Genomic DNA, 23633 nt, shown 5'->3' on the forward strand with positions numbered 1-23633 from the left:
CAGCCCCCCACCTCCCGCCAGTGGAGATGTCACACTAACTACTGTTAGGGGATTTTGGGCAATGATTCTTTCTGGCTACTTTCTGCTGAAAAGGGCGTTGCATGGAGAACAGCAGCTAGGGCTCCTCCTGGGGTAGATTTAAGATTCCTCAGAAGAATCGCATGTCCATGTGTGGTTCAGTTTGCGGCACCATTTGGAGTTTGATTGCTTCTGTGAGTTGGGTGATCCTTTCCCCTTGAGGTCTCAAGATAAACTTGGAGGTTCCAGACCTGTTAGAAAGTGACATTCTTTACTGACCACAGGTTGGGAACCCTGTGCGGGGGCTATGTGGACAAGGTATGTGGCCACTTCTCCCCAAGGGAGAAGTCCCATATGTTCTTTTCATAAATTGAGCATTTCGTTTTATTGGCTCTGCATGTCAAGCTTGATGCAGATAGTCTTCAAATTCGAGAGGAACTAGGCAGAGAAGCATGAACATGCTCCAAATTTTGTTCACAGTAGTATATTTTACTTAATGATTAAAGGCCATAAATAGTTTAAAATAAGTTTTCTTGACTCTGAAAACCAAACAAGGATTAGCAATATTCCAAGCAAAAGTTAAAAAGATTGCTTAAATTTTCTGAGTGCAGTCTATTTAGTTAACTTTTGTTTTGCTTGGTATTTGTGAACATGTCAGTTCTTTAGAAGTCCCGTACGTTCTGTCTCTATTCCAATGTTACGATCTTCAAAGTTATTAAAAACCTGCATTTGAGAACACCTGTTAAAGTCCTTAACATAGCTTGATTATAAACGTCTTTTGAGAAAGAACAAAGCAAGACAACAACTGTGAATGACAGCATTTCCAGGATAGTTATAGTTAAAACATGACCGACAAAGAAGTTTGTTTATCTCTGTAGTTTACAATAACTTTACCCTTAATTATGATTGATGGCATATACTTAGACATTAGAATTTTAAAATCCCATACAATTTTTGAACATATATTAGTATTATCCACCAAAATATAACTTAAAGAAGGTTGGACATCATTTTGGCAATCTTGTGTAACTAAATATGTCAAATAATCCTATTTACCTCTTTTCTGAATGTTTCAGGGATCCTCTGAACCATCCAAAAAGCCAGGTATCAGGAAGGACAATTTCCAGATTGCCATAAATTATCTTGCCAAAATGATGACTCAAAAGGCAAAAACCTTTCATTAGCCTTTACCATGATATGAAAATCCTGTTCAAAGCCAGGGATGGGCTGATTACAAAATAAGCCTATTAGCTTTGGGTTATCTTGCAATGAAATGCCTGGTAGAAGCACTACACCATCTTCTCCCATAGTATCTATATGGTCTTTTCATAAATTGAGCATTGAAGTAAAAGCATAGCAAGGAGGTCTTAAGATACTATTCTGCCCTTTAGTAAAAGGATTATAAAAGGTTGGTAAAGATTTCACCTCATGGTCAAATTGGTTAGGATAAAAAGTAATCTCTAAGATTTCATTTAAACAAATTGGGGTTAACATTAATAAACTAATGCAAGGGTAAATTTTGGCTTTGAACAGAATTTTTATGTCATAGGAAAACACTGTTAAATTTTAAGATTTAAATGTTATATGTAAATTTTTGGTGCCACAAAAATGTAAATTTTATCTCAACAAGGCAACTTTACGTTCTGCAGAAAGGGTACACTCACCAGCAGTTTGCCACGAGAGTACACCAAGCAAAAGAGACAGGGCAATTTATATCTACTGCATCCACCCTAATGCTATGTCCTGATTCCATTAGCTGGAACTGGACCTCACAGTCTAGGCTGCACCTGGTTGGCTAACAACTTAAAACTTTCCTAAATAACTAAAGGCAGAGGAGAACAAAGGATGAGGAATTAACTTGAGGAATGCTTAGAGAGGCAAAACTACTTCCAAATAAGGAAGAGGAATACACTGTCATCTAAGGCTTCCCTGGGCTTGTCCAGGCAAATATCTAGGTTAAAGTGTAAGAATTAAGAACATTGGATACACTTATTTCTTTATTATGACTAACAGCTACTCTGGAGTATTAACAAAGAGTCTAGAGTAAATTAACATTTAAAGAAGCTATTATCTTTAATGAACTAAGAGGAAAGCTTTGAAGAGGAACTTTTATTTATTTTTATTTTCTACAAATGTCTAAGGAGATGAACAGACATAAACAAGAAAAAGTCCATCTAACAAAGTGGAATGGTATTTGAGGCTCCCTAAAAATTTTTTCTTTTTTTAAAAACATATTACTACTATATATAACAACAAATACATAGTTCTAGCACTCTTATAGCTTTTGAGTAAGCAATTTGTTTATTTTAGAGAGTTTTGTCATCAGTAGTTGACACAAGCAGTAGAGATGTGCAACTCTTCCACATGGCCATCACAATCATCTTGAGTGAGCAAGACATAGGCAGTTAGTGACTTATAACATCAGATAAACAGTTGACCTAGAGTATGTTAAGGTCCTAAGCAGAGGGAGTGTAGAGTAAAAGAACACAGGACTGGAAGTCAGAAGACTGACAGATACCCAGGTTTTCTCATCTATGAAACCAAAGGATTCCATAAGAGGATCAGTATCTTTTCATCCAAGCCTATTGATCTTGTATTAAAAGTCAATTATTAACACATTATTGGCTGGGTATGAAGAATTACATTCCTGTAATCCCAGGTCTTTGGCCAGGCAAGGAGGATAGCTTGAGGCCAGGAGTTCTGGACCAGCCTAGGCAACATTAATGAGACTTCGTTTCTACAAAAAATAGAAATAAAAATTAGTCAGGCACACTGTTGTGCACCTGTAGTACCAGTTTAGGAGGCTGAGACAGGAGAATTGCTTGAGCCCAGGAGTTTAAGGCTGTAGTGAGCCATGATTGCACCACTGCACTCCAGTCTTTAAGGAATGTCATTTGATTCTTATGCATTTATACTCTGACAATATACAGCACTGATTATAGTAATCTACATCTTCCTGGCACTGTCATGTACCATCAGTTTTACATCAGAACAGTTGCCCAAAAGGTGAATGCAGATAGCACTGAACATTCATGATACACATCTAAGTTCATCTCTTGAGGAATTAGAGTTCAAAATAAGGAAATAATACAAAACAGAAAGGAAAGTTAAGAACAATTAATAACTAGTAATTTGGGCTGAACCATATTAAAGAAGTTACCTTGGAACTAAATTTAGATATTTCTCAAAGAAAGAAAAAAAAATCTTATAGGGTATTATTTTGTTGCTGTTTTTGCCCCCATTAATTTGAATTTTTACTACTTGAAATATGTACAGCATGTATGTTTTTATTCATATATAAATCATTATTAAAGGTAACAGCAATACATGTCTAAAAAAAGGGTTATGTTCAATTCTCTTAGAATGCCATTTGGCTTCAGAAATTTTTACAACTGTGGTGAATTCACCCTGCTACTGATATTAGTAAGACATGAAAAGTGATTCATTTACATAATTATAACACTAAATTCAATGAAATGCTTCAGGAAGTAATTTCATCAGCTATATAGGGAATTCAAGTTAGGATATTAGCCAAATAAATAATGCAAATAATTTTCTTCTTATAATTCAACAGTTAAAATAAGTTTTCTTTCTAAATCCATTTGTTTTGATTAGGAAGCATGAGGGTTCATTGAAAGCTTGGATGTGTTCTACTTCTCATCACTAATCTAAGGCATGTATAGGGAATTTGATGAGCAAACTTCAAGAAGCAGAGGCTGTGGCATGCATGCCCTTGGCCATAATTCTGGTTTAGCAACTCACTTCTGGTGCAACCATAGTCAACTTATTTAACTCATTGAGCCTTGGTTTTCTCATTTATAAAATAAGTATTTTAATAATCTATTTCACATTGTTATTGCAGAAAAGGAAGTAATTAATGTTAAACATCAGTCATAAATGATCTTGTTTATTTTGAGTCTTATAGACACATATTTTCCGTTATGACCATGATGAGTCAGACTAGCTGCAAAATCTAAAACAAAAACTTATCTTTTATTTAAACGGAAGCATCCCACATCTCCTTCAGTCCTCAGTGAGGGCAGAGGAATCACCCAGAGTGAGACAAGATAAAGCCAACTGACTACAGTTCACGTTCAGTCATCTTGTTTCAAGCAAGTTGAGTGAACAAGGACTCACATTTGCAATATTCTAAGGAGCTATGAAGGGGATTTAAAAAAGAGTGAAGTGAGTGAAAGCAGAAACAGAGAAGGAAAGGCATGAGGCTTATTCAGAGAGTGTAGAGAACCCAGTTTCAACAAAAGGTATTTGTGAATGTGCATCTGATTCACGTACACAGCAACCTACTTAGGGAGGACTTTTGCAATATAAACCCTCAAAGCAGAAAGTCTGTCTTCATGTGATATTCAGTCATACTTCTTATGGGTATTCAGTATTCACCCAATCCATATTGTTGAATATGATATTTACATATTCCACAATATGCAAAGTGAAAATAGTTTTATATAAAATCAGCCCATAATTCAATATTCTAAAATACTTTAAGAATCTCTCTCTCTCATTTTCTCTCTCTCTCTCTCTCTCTCTCTCTCTCTGTGAAAAAAGAAGCTAAACTATCATCTGCTCAAGCTTCTTGATTTTAAAGATAAGGAAAACCTGGCCAGGTGCAGTGGCTCACACCTGTAATCCCAGCACTTTGGCAGGCCCAAGTGGGCAGATCACAAGCTCAGGAGATGGAGACCATTCTGGCCAACATGGTGAAACCACTGCTCTACTAAAAACACAAAAATTAGCCAGGCGTGGTGGCACATGCCTGTAACCCCAGCTACTTGGGAGGCTGAGGTAGAAGAATCACTTGAACTAGGGAGGCAGAGGTTGCAGTGAGCCCAGATTGCACCACTGCACTCCAGCCTGGTGACAGAGCAAGACTCTGTCTCAGAAAAAAGTAATAAAAGATAAGGAAAACTTAAACTCAGATTGTTTATCATTTTCTAACGAATAGTGTTAGTTCAAAGAAAGGTGAAAACAAAAGTTCAGGTTTGCTGACTGCTGGGTAGTAGGAAAGGCTACCTACCAGCAACCATAGCCTACATTTAGTCAATTAGTGTAGGGGCTTTGGTCCTACTTCTGCCAAGAGGGTTGATCTATAGCCACTGTGTATCCCCTTTACCTTGTTTTCTCTACGTGTTTAAAACCTGATCATTCAGGCTGAGTATGGTGGTGCACACCTGTAATCCTAGCACTTTGGGAGGCTGAAGCAGGCAGATTGCCTGAACTTAGGAGTTCAAGACCAGCCTGGGAAACATGGTGAAACGCTGTCTCTACTAAAAATACAAACAATTAGGCAGGTATGGTGGCACATGCCTGTAATACCAACTACTTGAGAGGCTAAGGCAGGAGAATCACTTGAACCCGACAGGCAGAGGTTGCAGTGAGAGAGATCATGCCACTGTACTCCAGCCTGGGTGACAGAGTCTTGTCTCAAAAAGACTCTGTCTCAAAAAACAAAAAACAAGGAACACTTGATCATTCAAAACTTTCCCACAAGTCCAGTTACCTAAATTCTCTTCAAAGTTCTTTAATAAAATAAAGTGCTAGATGTTTTCTATTTTAGAGAGAAACTTTACCACTGACCTCTAACAAAAAGACTAGGCTGGACATGGTGGCTCACACTTGTAATCTCAGCACTTTGAGAGGCCTAGGTGGGCCGATTGCCTGAGCTCAGGAGTTTGAGACCAACCTGGCCAACATAGTGAAACCCCATCTCTACTAAAGACACAAAAAATTAGCTGGGCATAGTGGTATGCACCTGTAATCCCAGCTACTCGGGAGGCTGAGGCAGAAGAATCACTTGAACCCAGAGGCAGAAGTTCCAGTGATCCTGTATCTCTCCTGTATCTCGCCATTACCCTCCAGCCTGGGTAACAGAGCAAGACTCTTTCTCAAAAAAAAAAAAAAAAAAAAAAACCCTCTGGTCAAGATGAGTCATCAGGTGAGACTGAGAAGTAACACAGGAACTTGTAGAAGGGCAGTGGGTCAGGTGGCTTAGCTGGAAGAAGAGTGCCACACACTGGGGGAGAGAATGTCCTCTCCTCAGATGCTTCTGGAAGGGTGTTTTTAAAAGTTCTTAAATTGGAAACACTCAGATTTAATTTTCTCTTTTATTTTCATTTATTTTGCTCACATTAAGTAAGAATTAAATTTTAGATTAATCATAATCCGTGGTTTGTGACGTACCCATTGCTGCTTCATTTAAGGCAAGGCTTGCTTTTAGTTAGTTATTGAATAGATTATTTTTAATAATATAACAAGCCTGAAGGACCAATGACCTCTGACCAAAGCAAGGCCCTTGACAAAAATCTACGTGTAGCCATGAGGCTCAATCTATGTCCCAGTCTACCCTATACCCAGAAAGAATGGGCTCATGCAGATCTGAGTCAGATCTGAGGCACTGTTGTGATAGGCCATAACATTTCTGAATTGTTTGTTATATGAAGCAAACAATCCTTTTTCCAAGTGACACCAAAGGCCAGTTCCATGATTTTTATACAGTTAATTTAATCAATTTCAAAATCGGAGAAGTAGTAGGGCAATATAGTTGAAGGGCTCAAATTCTGGAGTCAAACTAACTGGCTTAAATTCAAGAACCATCATGCATTACCAGCACTTACTTTTACCCTAGGCAAGTTGCATAACTTCTCTAAGTTGCAATTTCCTTCTAATGAAGGACAATAATAGCTCGTTTTGTGAGCATGTCATGATATAATCATGAAAACGATTTAACCTACTGCCTGCCATAAAGAAAATGCTTGATTTATATCAAGCATTATATCGAGTTTATATAAGCTGTTATCATTTGATTTGATTTATTTCAAGCTTATATAAGCTGTTATCATTTTTATCTCCTATTCTCCAGGCAGTTCCTTTTTAATGCCATATTTTAAAATGTTATGACATGTCATAAAACAAATTTCATGTCACTGTCTATCTTACTTTCAAAAAGATGAACAACTGTGTAATAGTAATGATATACTACATTTTCTAAAAGTACATAATTTTTAGAACACCATTACCTCATCTGGTACACAAAAGAGTTCTATAAGAATGTTCAGGAAGGCAGTATTATTTCAGATTTATACAACTGAGGTTCAGTGTGATTAAGCTGGTAAAAATTTTTCAAACATGAAATTCAGTGAGTTATACATTCTCAGTCTCTCCTATTCTGAGTGGTGAATGTGGACAGTGTTTTAGGGAGTGTCTCCTTTATACTACCTGGTCATTTGTCAAATGGGGCAAGATAGACAACTCTTTCTTAAACAGGGAAATTTATCATTTGCTCAGTTTCTTATCATAAACTACTTTTTTGAAGAGGAAACATACAACAAAACCATTTCTCTTATTTTTAATTACTATTATAGTTAATTGCACCTTATTTATTAGAGAAAATATCTTTATTTTCTTGGAACACTGACAAATGTCCTTTGCCTTTTTTCTCACATTAATCAAGTTTTCCAAAGCATTCTGAGCCATGTTCGATTTGGGATACAACTTTGTTGCACGCCCTCCTGAGCCAGGAATGACGAGTCTAAAGTGGCCTGCACTTTCTAACACATTTTAATTTTTAGGTTAATAAAGCCCCTTGTCTACAGAGTTATAAGTTTCATTATTTATTTTATATATAAAGTAAATTAACATGAGAAATTGCTGCTTTGTTAATAAGTCAATCTTCTTTTAGTTTGTCTAACATGTGCAAATATCTATTCTAATAAAGTACTTCCAAAATGTCCAATTTTACATTTATGCATTCTCATCATTTACATTCCATTTTCCACATGACCACCACAATGATGTTATAATGTAAAGTATTTATTAGTCATCTATCAGAAGTGCTCCAAAAGCTATCACTGTTCTTACAATAAAATTCAGGTTTCTTTTGATGGGCTTCAAGTTTCTACATATTCTGTCTCTCCTCTACATTTCTGACTTTCTGCCTACCACTCTTCCCTCCCTCACTGCTCCACAGCCACCTTGATTCATTTTTCCATCCTCTAACCCACTCAAATCTTTCTTTTCTCAGCGCCTATGTACTAAGAGTTCTAGGTGGGGTATTTCTCGCTATTCAGTTCTTTTCTCAAACATCATCTACTCGTGATTTTCACACTGCTATAAAGAACTACCTGATACTTGGTAATTTATAAAGAAAATAGGTTTAATTTACTCACAGTTCCACATGGCTAGGAAAGCCTCAGGAAATTTACAGTCATGGCTGAAAGTGATGGGGAAGCAAGGCACGTCTTATGTGGCAGCAGGTGAGAGAGTGACGAGGGAAGTGCCACGCTTTTAAACCACCAGATATGGTAAAAAACTTACTATCACAAGAACAGCATGGGAAAAATTCACCCCCATGATCCAATTACTTCCTACCAGGTATTTGCTTCGACACATTGGGATTACAATTCAAGGTGAGATTTGAGTGGGGACACAGAGCCAAACCATATCAAATGCACAATCATTACTCGCTGAAAGAATGTTAGGATGAATTGATAAAATATAAGAATAATAGATTTAAATGCAGGCCTATCTGACTCTAAACCCACACTATCTCCACTTGATCTTACACTGTCTTCATGTTTTGGAAATTGTACAATAACTTTCAGTTTGTTCTGGGATCCATCTTTTCTTTTGTAAATTATATAGTTGTATCTCTCAAGCTTAACTGGCTTTCCTATAAGAATAAATAACTCTGCTCCTTTTGTCCTATCAAGACAGAAGTCAAAACAAGAACTGATAATGTATAGTGCCTAATCTGTATAGTATCTAATACAACTCTGGTATCTGTCCTTTGGCTCCATGTAGGTCGGGACACCTCAAGCCCTGTGAGACTCATGCTTCTTTTATTTTTCTTGCCATAGGAGGGCATCTGACATGTACAGTGCAGGTAAGTCACAAATAATTTATTTTTTTAATCAATAGAAGCTCCTCCTAAAAACATCACAAGGAAGAGGGACAAAATACTCAAATTTGGTTAAACAACACAAGGCCTAGGTTAAGAGGAAAAAGTTAGTCTAATTATAGTTCAACATTTGTTGTTGAGATTTTGCTTTATTCCAGACCAAAGACAAGTTAACTGCCCTAAAGGAGAAAACACCAGAAGAATTCAGCACTCAAATTCAGCAAACAATAAACAAATTTGTACAAATGTATTGAATAAAGAGGAAAGCATAATTTTGCTCATAGAAAGCTTACTTTCTAATGGAAAAGTAAGACATATAAATAGGAAATGTATTATAAATGCAGATATGGAAACGTGCTCAAGATTCTGGGCCCCATAGAGGAAAAATGTGTTAGGGACATCATCATAAAAGAGATAGTATCTGAGCTGCCTTGTAAAATATGCAGGCACTACCTATGCAGGGGTGAAGTAAGAAGAGAATTCCAGGGAAAATCATAGCATGGTCAAAACGTAGACTTGAAAAACATTATGAGATGCATGTAGCCTTTGAAATAGTGTCGAACTTCAGGATTATAAAAGACAGGCAAAGAAGTAGTGGAAGATAAAGCTGGAGAGGTAAACAGGTTCAATTCATGAAGGATGAGACATTCATAGGTAGAGTTTGAACACCATCCTGTAGGTGATGAGGAACCACTAAAAATATCTTCATAGTAGAATAATATTGTTGAAAAACATCCTTCAGCAAAATAAATTTAATAAAGTTTATTTGAGCAAAAAGCAATGCATAAACTGGTTAGTACTTTGAATCAAACAAGATTCAGAGTCCTCTGCTACAGCACTGTCATACTGGAGTAGAGAGAAGGTGATTCATTTCCTCCCCATCTAAGGGTCTTGGCCAACACCCCTATAGCGTAAGGCAGATTAACAAGAGAAAAGCATAACAAATTTACTTGATCATTTTTACATGACATGGCACTCTTCAGAATGAAGACTCAAAGATACAGGGGGAAAAGATGAGTTTATGCTTCCATTTCCTGAAGTAGGGACAGTCATGTAGAAATACAGTTAGACAAACAAACAAAAATGTACACGCTAATGGTAACAGACAGAGTGGAAAAAATCTATCAAGGCCTGTGGTCAGGTTCTTCTTGGCCTCTCTAAACATTTCTATGTTTTTGCTTGATCTATAATACATTTAGAGGGGTAGACCAATGTTTAGCTTCTGATTGGATATGGAATAACAATGCACTATTAAAATTTCTAATGATTAGTGATGATGAGCATTTTTTAATGTATCTGTTGACCACATGGATGGTCATTTCATCATTCTCAACAGATCCTCTTTTGAGAAGTGTCTGTTCATGTCCTTTGCCTATTTTTAATGAGTTGGTTTGTTTTTTGCTTGTTGAATTGTTTATGTTGCTTATAGAGTATAGAAATTAGACCTTTGTCAGATGCATAGTTTGTGAACATTTTCTCCCATTCTGTAGGTTGTCTGTTTACTCTGGTGATAGTTTCTTTAATGCCACTACTGGATATATACTTAATGGAAAATAATTATTCTACAGACAAGACACATGCACTTACATATTCATTGCAGCACTATTCCCAATAGCAAAGACATGGAATCAACCTAGGTGGCCATCAGCAGTGGACTAGATAGAGAAAATGTGGTACATATACACCATGGAATACCATACAGGCATAAGAAAGAGTAAGGCCATGGACTTTGCAACAACATGGTTGATGCTGGAGGCCATTATCATAAGTCAATTAATGCAGGAACAGAAAACCAAATGCCATATGTTCTCACTTAAAAGGAGGAGCTAAATATTGGGTAAACATGGACATAAAAATGACAACAATAGGTATTAGGGACTACTATGGGATATGGGAAGGAGAAATGGGTTGAAAAACTGCTGGATACTGTGTTTATTACCTGGGTGATGGAATCATTTGCACACCAAACCTCAATGACATGCTATTTACCCATGTAACAAACCTGCACATGTACCCCTGAACTTAAAATAAAAGTTGAAAAAAATAAAATTATTTACTTAGCAAAAATAAATAGATAAAAGAACAAAATGTCTAGTGTGCATTGGCCTTTAATTCTCCATCTGTAAAGACAGGGGGTGGCCCAAATATATGGCTGAGAGGTAAGTCCTTAACAGATAAAGATATACCCAGGGGGTGTGCATAAAGTTCTATCTTGAGTGACTTCTTTTATGCAGACATTAGCTGGAATAGACATTGGCAGTTTCCAGTTTAACCGAGAGACTGATGCTGAATTATTACATGTTGAAAGGTTGTCAAACTACATAGGTACATTGGCATTCTTGCAGATATACCTATTTACGTTCTTTTTAAAAAATATATAACATAACCTTCTTGCAATATAAGCAGACCTAGTCAGCCCAATCCATGATTGGGGTTAGGTCAAAACAAGGGTTAAAACTACATGGGTCCAGAAGTTTATAGAAGAAAACAGCTGTGCAGTCTAAACAGATGATTGCATTTGGAATTCTAGTTACAATGTGGGCAGAAGGATCTCTAAAGTCATGCAAATATTTTGGCTTAGCATGTAAATCCAGCATTCTGTTAAACTTTCTGCAAAAGCTATTATTGACTGTTAGATTCTATTTTCATTTATTTATTTATTTTGAGACAGAGTTTCGCTGTTGTCACCCAAGCTGGAGTGCAATGGCACAATCTCTGCTCACTGCAACGTCTGCCACCTAGGTTCAAGCAATTCTCCTACCTCAGCCTCCCAAGTAGCTGGGATTACAGGTGCCTGACACCATGACAGGCTAGTTTTTCCATTTTTTAAAAATAGAGACGGTGTTTTCCCATGTTGGCCAGGCTAATCTCGAACTCCTGACCTCAGGTGATCTGACTGCCTCAGCCTCCAAAAGTGTTGGGATCACAGGCGTGAGATCCCAGCCTGTTAGATTTTATTCATGGCATTATTATGCCATGCAAAGATAAAAAGGAAAAGCAAGAAATAAAAAAAGAAATAGGTTCATGACAGAGAGAGGAGGTTCTTGGGAAAGCTGTTTGCATTTAAGATGTCATCTGCTTCTGGAGAAAGATCTTTCTGGTCAGCTTTATTTTGAGATTATCAACTGGCATATAGTTCCACAAGTTGAGAGGGGCCCTCTTCAGTTGAGAAACATAGATCTAAGACTCAAGGCTCTGAAGTTTTGCTGCAGTGTAACTTATGAGAAAAACTTAGCATGGTTCCTTTCAACAAGGTTCAAGGGCAGTCCTTCTTTGGTATCATTTCCAAAAGACCCAATCTCCAGGTTCTAGATGTGAAAAAATCTGATCATGAATTAGCGAGTCACAGAAACCTTCTTTCACCTAATGAAAATATGCATTGGCATAATGTATGAAAACCTTACAATATTGAGTCATATCAGCGATTACAAGTATAAGAAATACATGAGGTTTTATCATGAAGGGCATAGGTCTTCCAGTTACTATTATAAAGATATCAGCTTGTGCATTCCAGTAGGGGTAGATTTAATGACCATTGAAGTTAGTAGTAAAACTTTTGGCCAAGGTAATTCAATGAATTCCATTAATATAGCCAACTTTAGCTTTAGGATACCATTTGTCCATTCAACCTTTATAGAAGACTAGGATGATAAAAGACAATGAGAGTATCATTTTGTTTGTCAAACGTTATTTAACTGTTTAATTATTTGTCCAGTAGAGTTCTCCTATCACTAGAAATCTCTCCAGGGACACTTCAGAAAGGAAATACATTTTCTAGTTTTGAGTGTGAGTGTGTGTGTTTCCTACAGTTGTGGCATCGCCTTCCTGGGTGGAAAGGCTCCAATCTATCCTGAGAATAGGCATACAGTTACATAACATACTGATAACCCATGAAAAATGGCAGATAAATGAGGTTTATTTGTAAGTATGAAAATGATCTCACAGATACTAGACATGTACCACCTGAAACCTTTTCTCAAATTAGGAATATAAAAAGCGGGACACTGGTTATAAGCCTTTTTTTTTTTTTTTTTTTTTGCAACTTTGGAGCAATAATCCCCATACTTTATCATATTCTGGATCATTTTGACTATATTATGGTGAGTTATGGAGTGCAGATCTCTTATAGTGGCTCTTGTAAAGACTCAGTGATGACAAGATGACCATCTGGACTCTCAATGAGTCCACATTTAGCATTTTCTTTTCTAATTCAGGTGCATAGCATTGTTTACTGACTAAATTATCATATGTGGTGACTTGATCTTACTCAATCTTATGGAATTCTTTGGATTGCATGGAAGAGCATTTTCTTTATATTTAGTTTCAGTTTTATAAAAAGCTTCAATTTTACTAATAGCAACTTGTGAGGGCAACAAAATAGCAGAAGCAGCCCATGCACTTGGGGTACATCTTTAGTGGGGATCTCTTTAGACGGGAAAAATCCTCTTTGTTTCCAGAACACGCCAACATCATGGATTATAGAAAAAGAAGAAAGATTGAAAACATCGTAAGTCAAGAGTTCAAATCAAAAAATGAGTAAAAAAGCATTTTTCTCACAAAAAAAAAGTATAAAAAGGGATGAATCAATGAAATTTATTTTATGTTGCTTACCATTTTATTGCTACACATCGGGGCTGACATGTAGTAAATGCTCAGTAAATATTTGTGGAATTAATGAAAGAAGAGCAGTCCATTTGTGATACCAACAGAAATATAGACCAGGATGCTGACCCATATGTTGATAATGGCCTCCCCACTATGAGTAATTCTTGGACTAAAGCAGTAGGAAGTTGAGAACTTCCTCAGGGAAAAAGAATACCAACATTTGCATACCAAAGAAGATATTTATTAAAACTAGGAAAAACTAAGATATCAAGCAAACTGAGGAGGAAATCTCACAGAATCCATGGAAGGACTAGCTTTCTTCTAAACCCTATAGCTGGATAAATGTCTTCACAAGAAGAATGAAATGGCCTTACCTCACATATTTTATCCCAATCCAACCTAACCCTGTAGATGTCATGAAAGAAGTTAATGCCACTGAGAGACATGCTGAAGTGGACTAGTCTCTTCTTCATCCTGCCTCTATCCCAAGTCACAGGGCTGACTGCTGAAAAGTCCCGACCTATGCTAATGACTTAGAAATGAACCGACAATTCCAGTGCTATGCACATCAGAAAGGATGTAGGGGCTTCTCCAGGTCTAGATGAGTGTTAATTTCTAAAGTGATGCCTAAAATAACTTTTTTTTTTTGAGGGAAAGTAGATGTTTCTATTAGAATTCTGTTCTAAAGCAAGAAAATCTCATGATTTTTTAAAACTAGACACTGATTTTTTTCTCACTTAAAAAAAGCCTTGAGCTTTATTCATCACCAGGGATGCTAGCTCCTGTCACCTTGCAACTCTGTCATCCTCAACATGTGGCTTTCTCCTCGTGGTCCACTGTAGCTGCTGGAACTGCAGCCATTGTGTCTACATTTCAACCAATAGGAAGAAGGAGAAAGAAGAGCACCCCACCTCCCTTCCAGAACACTTCTCTAAACTTATACATAACACTTTTCTTCAAATCCCATTGGTCACAGTATAGACACAGAATCATAACTAGCTGCAAAAGACCAGAAAATAAATATGTAATCCAGGTAGTCTGGATTGCAGTGGCAAATGAGAAGTTCTGGTAAACATGAAGAAAGATAACCTACATGTTTAGTCACAGCTAGGAGCTTCTGCCTTAGAAAGCAAAACGAATCTTCTGGGACATTCTGTCCATAGTATTGAGTCTTCTACTTGCCTCAGTTAGGAATCTCAAAAGGAGAGCTCAGCTTGGAGCCCTGCAACATGCTCTTTGGAATAAATAAAAATATATTCTCAACAATGGCCAGGATGAATCTAGACTTGACCTTACGGCAGCAAACAGAGTACCATGAGAACCTCAATTATTTAAAATAGTTTTTAAAACCTTAAAATATAATTGATATTGAGTAATTTTATTATCTTTGTACCTGGAACAGGAAGCAGACGCACAAGCTTTTAATAGACACAAAACAGACTTCTTCCTGTTTATCTTTCTGTCTCTATATTCCTTTGTTTGATGAGTGAACAATCCCAGAGTTTCAAGGATCACTGAAAACACATGTCAATAAACTAGTCTGCTGGCTAATTTTCGCCTACTACTTGTCCTTGTAAGTAAAGTTTTATTAAAACACAAACAAACCCATTCATGTACATATTCTCTGTGGCTGTCTTCACACTACAGCAGCAAAACAGTAGTTGTGACAGAGCCAATTTGACCCACAGAATCTGAAATGCATACTATCTGACCCTTTCAGGAAAAGTTCACCAATCCCTGGCTTAGACTCCTAGAGCTGGAAACACTCTAGAAATGACCTAGTGCAAGGTCTTCTCATCTTTGATCCTACCAGAAATATAGTCTTTCTTGTTTCTCCCAAAGCCTTTTGCTTTAAAAGATTGTTTATTGATTATTAACAAACTATATTTATTACCTAAATAATTTAATGCACATAATGACTTTCAATCAGTATAGCTACTCAGCATAAGACAACTTGTGGGACTACATTAAGCTGCTATTATTGTCATTAAAAGTAAAGAAATGTTTTATTTCAGACCATGTGTCCTAATGGAGGGAGGCATAACTGACCTCAATTAAGCTTTATTTAAAATGTAATAAAGTGTTCCGATTCCTCTTATGTCCTAAAGAAGTCAGAGGGGTTTGGGGACCTCAGGTTGAGATTCAGAATAGGTAATAAAACCAGCCTACAGAGTTTCTTGCTTAAATGTCTCCAAGTAAGATTTGACAGTGATTAAAACCCTGTCTTTCTGACTCACCTTTCCATTTATTGCCTTCCCAACTACACAGATAAACGAGAAACAAAATAACGAGTAAGCCTCCCACTGCCTCACTAAAATATACATCAGTACACAATATGTATTTCTCAGAAAGCCGAGGCCCTTGTGAAAAAACTAGGATGAGTCTGAACCTGAGAAACTAACAGATCTGTTGGAAAATCATTGAATCAAAATTAAGTGTTCTATTTCTTGCTTTAAATGTATCATGGAGTTGTTGCTTTGTTGTTCATTTTTTTATGGAGAAATAATTACTGGCAAGATGAAAACAAGTATCCATCCATCCAGGTGCTGAGTTAAGTCTTGGTTTAATTTACTAGGGATGTGAATAATTAGTGAAAACCAACAAAGAAAGATTCTTTTTCTCTTTAAATTATCTGCAAACCATAATACTAAGAAAGTCTAGTGATTGCCTAACTCAAGCTCCAAAAGAAGACCTCCAGTTAGTCTCATTGGGGTCTTGGCCAAGTGAGGGAAGGAAGAGCTTGGAGAAGGAAGCAGGAGATATGGGTATTAAGAGCTCTCGAATGATGGAAAAATTTATTCATCCATAAAATGACAAAGATAAATTGTAATACGTTGTAGAATAATTTCATTCAGGAAACTCCATGTTTTCATGACTCCGGTGGATAGGCCGTTTTGGCACCCCGGGTCTTCCGAGTGCAGTCGGCCCTCCTTATCAGCAGGTTCCACACCTGCAGCTTCAACTAACAGCTGATCGAAAATATTCTAACACAGTTTTTAAAACCACAACAATAAAAAACACAAATTTAAAAATAATACAGTATATCAAACATTTACATAGCATTTTACTATATATGATTTAGAGATGATTTAGAGTATACAGGAGTATGTGCATGGGTTATATGCAAATACTACACCATTTTATTTAAGGGTCTTGAGCATCCTTGGATTTTGACACCCATGGGGTCCTGAAACCAATCTCCTATGGATACCGAAGGATGGCCGTACAGTGATATTTCGACTAAAACATACTGCTAACTTCTCAAATTTCACCCAAGGAATCAAACTTATTTGATAACTGTCTCTGTAATATATATACACATGACTTTTGATAATATTATAATTATTTAATACTTATATTTTAAAATAATTTATACACCTAGTACTTCAGTTTTATTTAGGTATTAAAGGCTTAACCAACTTTTTTTTATATCTACCAGTGCCCAGCACCATAAAAGACACTAAGGAAAAATTCTTGAAGATAAACAAGTCTCTGCCCTCGAGCAATCTGTAGTCTATGAGTGGGTAGCTAATATTCTTGCCCTCTGATAGATGAAGTAACAGAAATGTGTGAGGGTAAGTGATTTCCATAGCCAAACAAGTAGAATGAGGTAGACTTTAAGCTAAAAGTCCAAGCTTCTGGCTGCAGTTCACATCTTCTTATCACAAACTGAAATTAGATTTGTTTGAGATATCATTTTATAGCTTCCCTCCACCCACTATCATAGCGATGCAAAATAAAGATTCTATTTAACTCTAAAACAAAACTTTCACATAGGCTTGTTGAAATTAAAATTGCTTCAATACAGTACAATAATTGTGTAACTCAGACTAGAATAGAACTGAAACAAAAAATAGCAATTCCCTGAAGCTAATGATGTAATGGTCATAACTAAATTACTTAACTGACGTAAGTGTGTGCTCTTAGGATTAAAACAGAACATTTTTCAGTCTAATCCCACCATTTCATATCTATTTGGCCTAAACGTATCCAGGAAAAATGACTTAGTCTGGTTGATCCTAGTGATGAATATGGAGATTCAGTTTATTTATAACTTTTCATTTGCCTCTTCTATTTTTGATAGTTTTACAAATCGTTTTGTGAGCCCAGTGCATAGCTCAGGTGCCTATAATTATCTGAACCTTAAGATCTCATGCAAATACATCATATATGTGAGTTATCATTATCTAAAGCAAACCCATCAACTAAAAGGACATTTAGTTTGTGGAGGAGAGGAAATATAACTTTATACCTGATGTTTACCTCAACATTTTAAAAATCCATAAGGACATAAAAAAATAAAAATAATTACTGAGCATTCTATCCATATACTGTCAAATTTCTAGATTTTGAAAACTTCCACAGTTGTCTGAGTTATCCTATTCATTTTTAATATAACTTTTGCATTAAATTATAAACTGCCTAGCGTCAAAATATTCAGTTTTGATTAGGGAATGATTGCTATCACAAGTTATGCTTTAGCAACAATGTGAGATCTTTACGGACTCAACACTAATAATTCAAAACTGAAACATGTAAAGTATGTTTCTCACCATAATTAAATGGCATCAGACAGGATTTTCCAATTTGTGGTGATTGTTCATAAAATTTAAACAAAAGCAAAATAATAGCATTGAACTATTTTCTGTGAGATGTGTTCTATAATACCCTTATCTGAATTTAAACAAAAACAGTAATAATTAGCGGAAAAAATCAATAACATTGACTTATTTCCCTGCTCCTAGCTTGTTTTACATACTCTTAAGGGCAGTAAACATGTTTTATTGCTTTTTTATGACAATATGTTTTAAGATTTCATTCAAAATGCAAATATTCCTGGTATTAGAGAATTGAGAAAAATTTCAAAGATAAAAGTTTTCCTTTTATTTCACAGTAGTTCATTATTAATTATCCTATAATCATTTTATGTGTGGTTATTTTAATGCAAGAAAATAAAGATCTAAAAAATCAATTTGCCTGTGAGGCACTGCTGCCTATAATTTGTCAAAGTCCAATTAAAACATTAATTTCTGTAGATTCTATTTCAATGAAAGTCATCTTTTCTGAATGTTTTTAGAAATTTTGTGCTTTGAAGTTTATGCAAAGGCATAGTTTTATTTATAGCCCTGATGAAATAAAAAATTAAAATATTGTTCCTGCCTATCCCTACAACTTTGAAGAGCTATTTATATCAAAATTTATTTCAGCAACTCTTAAATGACAGTAAAGTCTGCATCTTTCCTGTCTTCTTCCCTTTCCTACATTTTGGCCTCTCTTGAAGGAGGTCCACATTAACTTTAGTTTGACTACTCCAGAATACTACATTATTAAAACTCTCCATCAATAATAAACATTCCATAGGCTTATGTATAGCCAAGAGCGTTGAGCCTTCAAGGTGATCATTGTGGCATGTAGTCAAATTGAAAAAAAAAAAAAGAAAAAGTAGGGGCCAGGTGCGGTGGCTCACACCTGTAATCCCAGCCCTTTGAGAGGCCCAGCCAGATGGAGAGATCAAGACCATCCTGGTCAAGAGATCAAGACCATCCTGGCCAACATGGTGAAACCTCATCTCCACTAAAAATACAAAAAGTTAGCTGGGTGTGGTGGTGTATGCCTGTAGTCCCAGCTACTTGGGAGGCTGAGACAGAAGAATCACTTGAACCCAGAAAGCGGAGGTTGCAGTGAGCTGAGATTGTGCCACTGCACTCCAACCTGGCAACAGAACCAGGCTCTGTCTCAAAAAAAAGAAGAAGAAAAAGACAAATATCTATAAAACTATCTTTTCAAACCATTCAATAGCATTAAACTTGATTCTCAGAAACTACCTAGGGATAGTTGAATTCTCTAGAAAAGTGGAACAAATAGGACATATAGAAATATATAAATAAAGAGATATGTAATTATTGGAATTGGCTCATGTGATTAGAAAGGCCAAGAAGTCCCACTGTGTGCTGTACACAAGCTGGAACATTAGGTAATCCTGTGGTATAATTCAGTGCCTGATGGCCTGAGAATCTAGAGCTCCAACGTCTGTGGACAAAAGATGGCTATCCCAGCTCACAGAGAGAGAGAGAATTTGCCTTTCCTCCGCCTTTTTGCTCTACTCTGGTCCTTGGTGGATTGGAGGATACCTGCCCACATTTGTGAGGACTGATCTTTCTCACAGGAGCACACAGAAATAGTATTTTATCAGATATGCAGGCATGCCTCAGCCCAATCTAGTTAACACATAAAATTAACCATCACAGTGGTATGCATGAAAATAGATTCAACAAATCCAGATTCCAAATTACACACTTTAAGATAAACTTACATTCTCTTCAAAATAAGAGGTTTAAGATAATAGGTTTAAGATAAACTTATATTCTCTTCAAAATAAAAGAGACGTGGTTATTTATCAAAATGTTGAATTCTACACCAGTTATTTTGGAATTGGGTTCTGTGGCATCCTTAAGTGCTCAACACTTCTTGCAAAATCATTTCATGGAAGCATCTGTTGGTGGAAGATATGAATTCTTTTTAAACCAGAAATATGATCCTTAAAATAGGAACTGCTTAAGTAAAGTATGCACAAGCATGCAAAGAAGTACACCATGGCAATTGTAATTATGGTATCTTATGATATGATAAAAAACTATTCACATAAAAACATTATTATCATTTTGGTGTCATATTCCTTAATCTGAATCTCTGTATTTCAGTTAGTATTATTTATGGATATTAACACTGTTATTAAATTAAAATTATTATTAAATAACATTAAATAAAACATTATTAAGTAATTAATATTATTTTAGGGATATTAAAACAAACAGATCTGTATCATAATTTAGACCTTTAAAGTTAGTACAGTAATCCCTGCCTTATCCACAGTTTCACCCTCAGTGATTTCATTTGAGGCCAATGATGATCCAAAAATATTAAATAAAAAAATTCCAGAAATAACCATTTCTGAGTTTTAGTTTGCACGCTGTTCTAAGTACCATGATGAAATCTCATGCCATGTCATTCGATTTCTTCCAGAACAAGAATCATGTCTTTGTTCAGTTTATCCACAGTATAGATGCTCTCCACTTGTGAAGCACTTAGTAGCAATCTCAGTTACCAGATCGACTATCCTCATACTGGTGTCACAGTGGCCACAAATCCCAGGAGAAGTAGTGCTGGCAATTCAGATATGCCAAAGAGAAACCATAAAGTGCTCCTCTTTAAGTGAAAAGGTGAAAATTTCAACTTAATGGGAAAATTAAAAATAATATGCTAAGTTTGCTAAGATCTATGCTAAGAACAAATCTCTACATGAAATTGTGAAGAAGAAAAAAGACGTGCGATAGTTTTGCTGTCAATGTTACGGTCACAGTGTGTGATAGGGTGCTTAGGTAAGATGAAACGGGTTAAATTTGTGGATGGAAGACAGGAACAGGAACATGTTTGGACTGACAATCATTAGGTTCAGTATTATTTAAAGATTCAGGCATCCGCTGGAGTCTTGCAACTTATCCTCCCACTGGATAAAGGAGGACTACAGTGCATATTTTTAAAAAGCAACAACAACAACAACAACAACAACAAAAAACCCTCAAAAGTTGAAAGAAAACAGAAAGGAATAAGAATAAGATAAAAAAAACAAAAAGAGAAAATGGGTAAAAAGCTACTTGAATTACTCTGGAGAATCAAAATTATAGTAGGTCTTGGAAAATGAATTTGCAAAGGCCTTGAGGTAAAATCAATTCTAATTTCCTAAGTGTGCTTCTAACAAGCTATACAATTTCCTTGTCAGCATAATACTGATAAAGCCTTGTGAGCGCACTGGAGAGAATTCTTAAAATAAATATGTGTTACATTAAGATAGATATTGTTTTATAGTTTCATTGTTTAGAGTGGGAGGTTCATAATTGATGAATTATTTTACACAATGTAGTCTTCCAAATGAAAAGCAATTCGAATGTTTCTTGCTCAAGGATATGAGAATTTACCACACTTGGAAAACAACATAGACCATTCTTCCTACCACTCCTATGGCATTCTTTCACTCGTATGATAAGCATTTACTGAGTATCAGTAAGTCACAATATAGAAGTAAATTATAATATAGGATTACATCCATTATACCATTTGATCCTGAAGAAGTGAATAAATGCAACTTTACAAGTATAGTGAAATCATTTTTCTTCCAAATCTATAACATCTGATTCTCAAATAACCTTTAAATTATATTTCAATTTCTGTAAGGCTCTATTCCAGACACGAAAGACAATACAAAGGTGTGGTGTGCAGTGAGCCTCTATGAACTTGTACTGTACCACAGGAAAGATATACACACACACACGGTCTCCAGTAAAGAAGATGTAATATTCCCACACACAGACACACAAAGTCTCCAGTAAAGAAGATGTAACATTATACATGGCACAGAGAAGGGGGACTTTCCGTTTTAGGTGATGTGGATTCTTGAACTAGACATTAAAGGATGAATATGCTTTGAATAGGAGATATTGGTTGGTGGAGGGAGAACATTCTGGCAGCAATGCAATGAAAGCACCTTGGTGGTTTGAAGAATGGTTAAGTTAGGCTGATGTGAAGAATTTGTGTAACGGGACTACGAAAGATAAAGTTGGAGAACAGCAAAGAAGAGAGCTAGTGAGGAACCTTACATGCCAAGTCAAATAGATTAAATTTTATGCACTGAAATATGAAGAAACATATTTAAACAGGTTGGGACTGAGGGTTCTATTGACCTGGCCATTTTCTAGCTTCTCTAATCTTACTTCCCACAGATTACCACCTGGTCCTCATAATTTGTAACAAAGCTTTTGCTCAGTTAAGGCCCTCACTTTGAAATCGACCCAATAGTAGTCCTATAAATGTTTCTTTGGATAAACTGAGAAATTAGCCCTCTGGTTTTGAAGCTTGAAACTTACATTGTTTTATCTGTTTGTTCCTCAGGAAATGACCTTTAGGCTGCAAAAAAAAAAAAAGTATCAAATAACAGAAACTCACCAGGTCATAGCATCCAGAAAATGAGATACCAGAGCCTCATTCATTATGATTGCTTCCTTGCTCCTCCCTAGTTCCTGTTTTTTTACACACTGTTATATTTCTTCCCTGCTATTTAAACCCCTAGTTTTAGTCAGTCAGGGAGATGCATTTGAGACTTAGCTCCCATCTCCTAGGCTGCAGCACCCAATTAAAACCTTCTTCCTTGGCAATAATCATTGTCTTAGTGATTGACTTTCTGTGCAGTGAGCATCAGGTCCCAGACGGAACTCCTGGTGCTTCAGTAACAACTTCATTGTTGTATCTGCTCAGCATGTTCCTCAAATAGGAATAGACCTGAAATAGCACTTCCCCACCATTATTCTACACTTTCATACTTCGCTTTGGTTTTCTTTGTTACATTACCAAATACAATTTTTTCTTACACAAAGATACACATGTTTTTGTTGTCACCTGTCTCCTCTATGGGAAAGTTAAAAAAGAAACTTTACAGAGGCTGGTAGCAACTCTGTCATGTTTACTCCAGAACCTAGAACATAGGTAAGACAAAACAATGTTCAAGTATTTATTAAATGGATTGATAACTTCTTAATAAATAATCAAAGACCAAATTTAGGAAGACTGACAAACTCTTTCTCTGTCTGCTCTCTGCTACCTCTCTATCCCTCTGCTGTCTCTCTGGGCCAAGTTACCAGGTGTGCAGCAGCCACGCTTGCCAGCGCTGCCAGTGGGAGCAAATCAGTGGGGAGGGAGCCCAATGCACATGTGGTTCTGGCATCCAGATGCCAACCGGGATCCCACAAGGGTGGGGTGAGCTTTCCTCTCTGGCACATAGCAGAGGCTGCAGGCAACAGCTATGGGTGACACACCTGGCAGCCCTCTAGCACAGGTGGCCTATTAGCATGGTAGTTGAGGTGTAGGGCCAGCAGCCATGAGGTCACTGGTTCAAATCCCTGGTGGGGTCAGACCTGAGTGGGGGAATCTTTTGGGGAATCCAGCTGAAGGCTAAGGGACATTGCATTTTGTGTCACCCGAACATTTCCTAATGCAACTGAATAGTGCCAGAATCAAATAACGTACTATTTCTCTTTCTTAGGAATGG

At 36.5% G+C, this 23633-nt stretch overlaps 1 long non-coding RNA gene across 1 annotated transcript in view; it reads right to left on the reverse strand.

Moving 5' to 3' along the window:
• Positions 1–2374: 2374 nt before the first annotated feature.
• Positions 2375–23633, reverse strand: part of LOC141581273 (uncharacterized) — a 32972-nt gene continuing 11713 nt past the window's right edge. Inside the window, exons 3-4 of the long non-coding RNA XR_012513841.1 lie at positions 22456–22495; positions 2375–2755 (exon numbers count right to left, since the gene is read on the reverse strand). This is a non-coding gene — a long non-coding RNA (uncharacterized LOC141581273). The remainder of the gene's footprint in view (positions 2756–22455; positions 22496–23633) is intronic.

The sequence above is a fragment of the Saimiri boliviensis genome, chromosome 1 (genome assembly GCF_048565385.1).
Source record: "Saimiri boliviensis isolate mSaiBol1 chromosome 1, mSaiBol1.pri, whole genome shotgun sequence".
NCBI classification, from domain to species: domain Eukaryota; kingdom Metazoa; phylum Chordata; class Mammalia; order Primates; family Cebidae; genus Saimiri; species Saimiri boliviensis.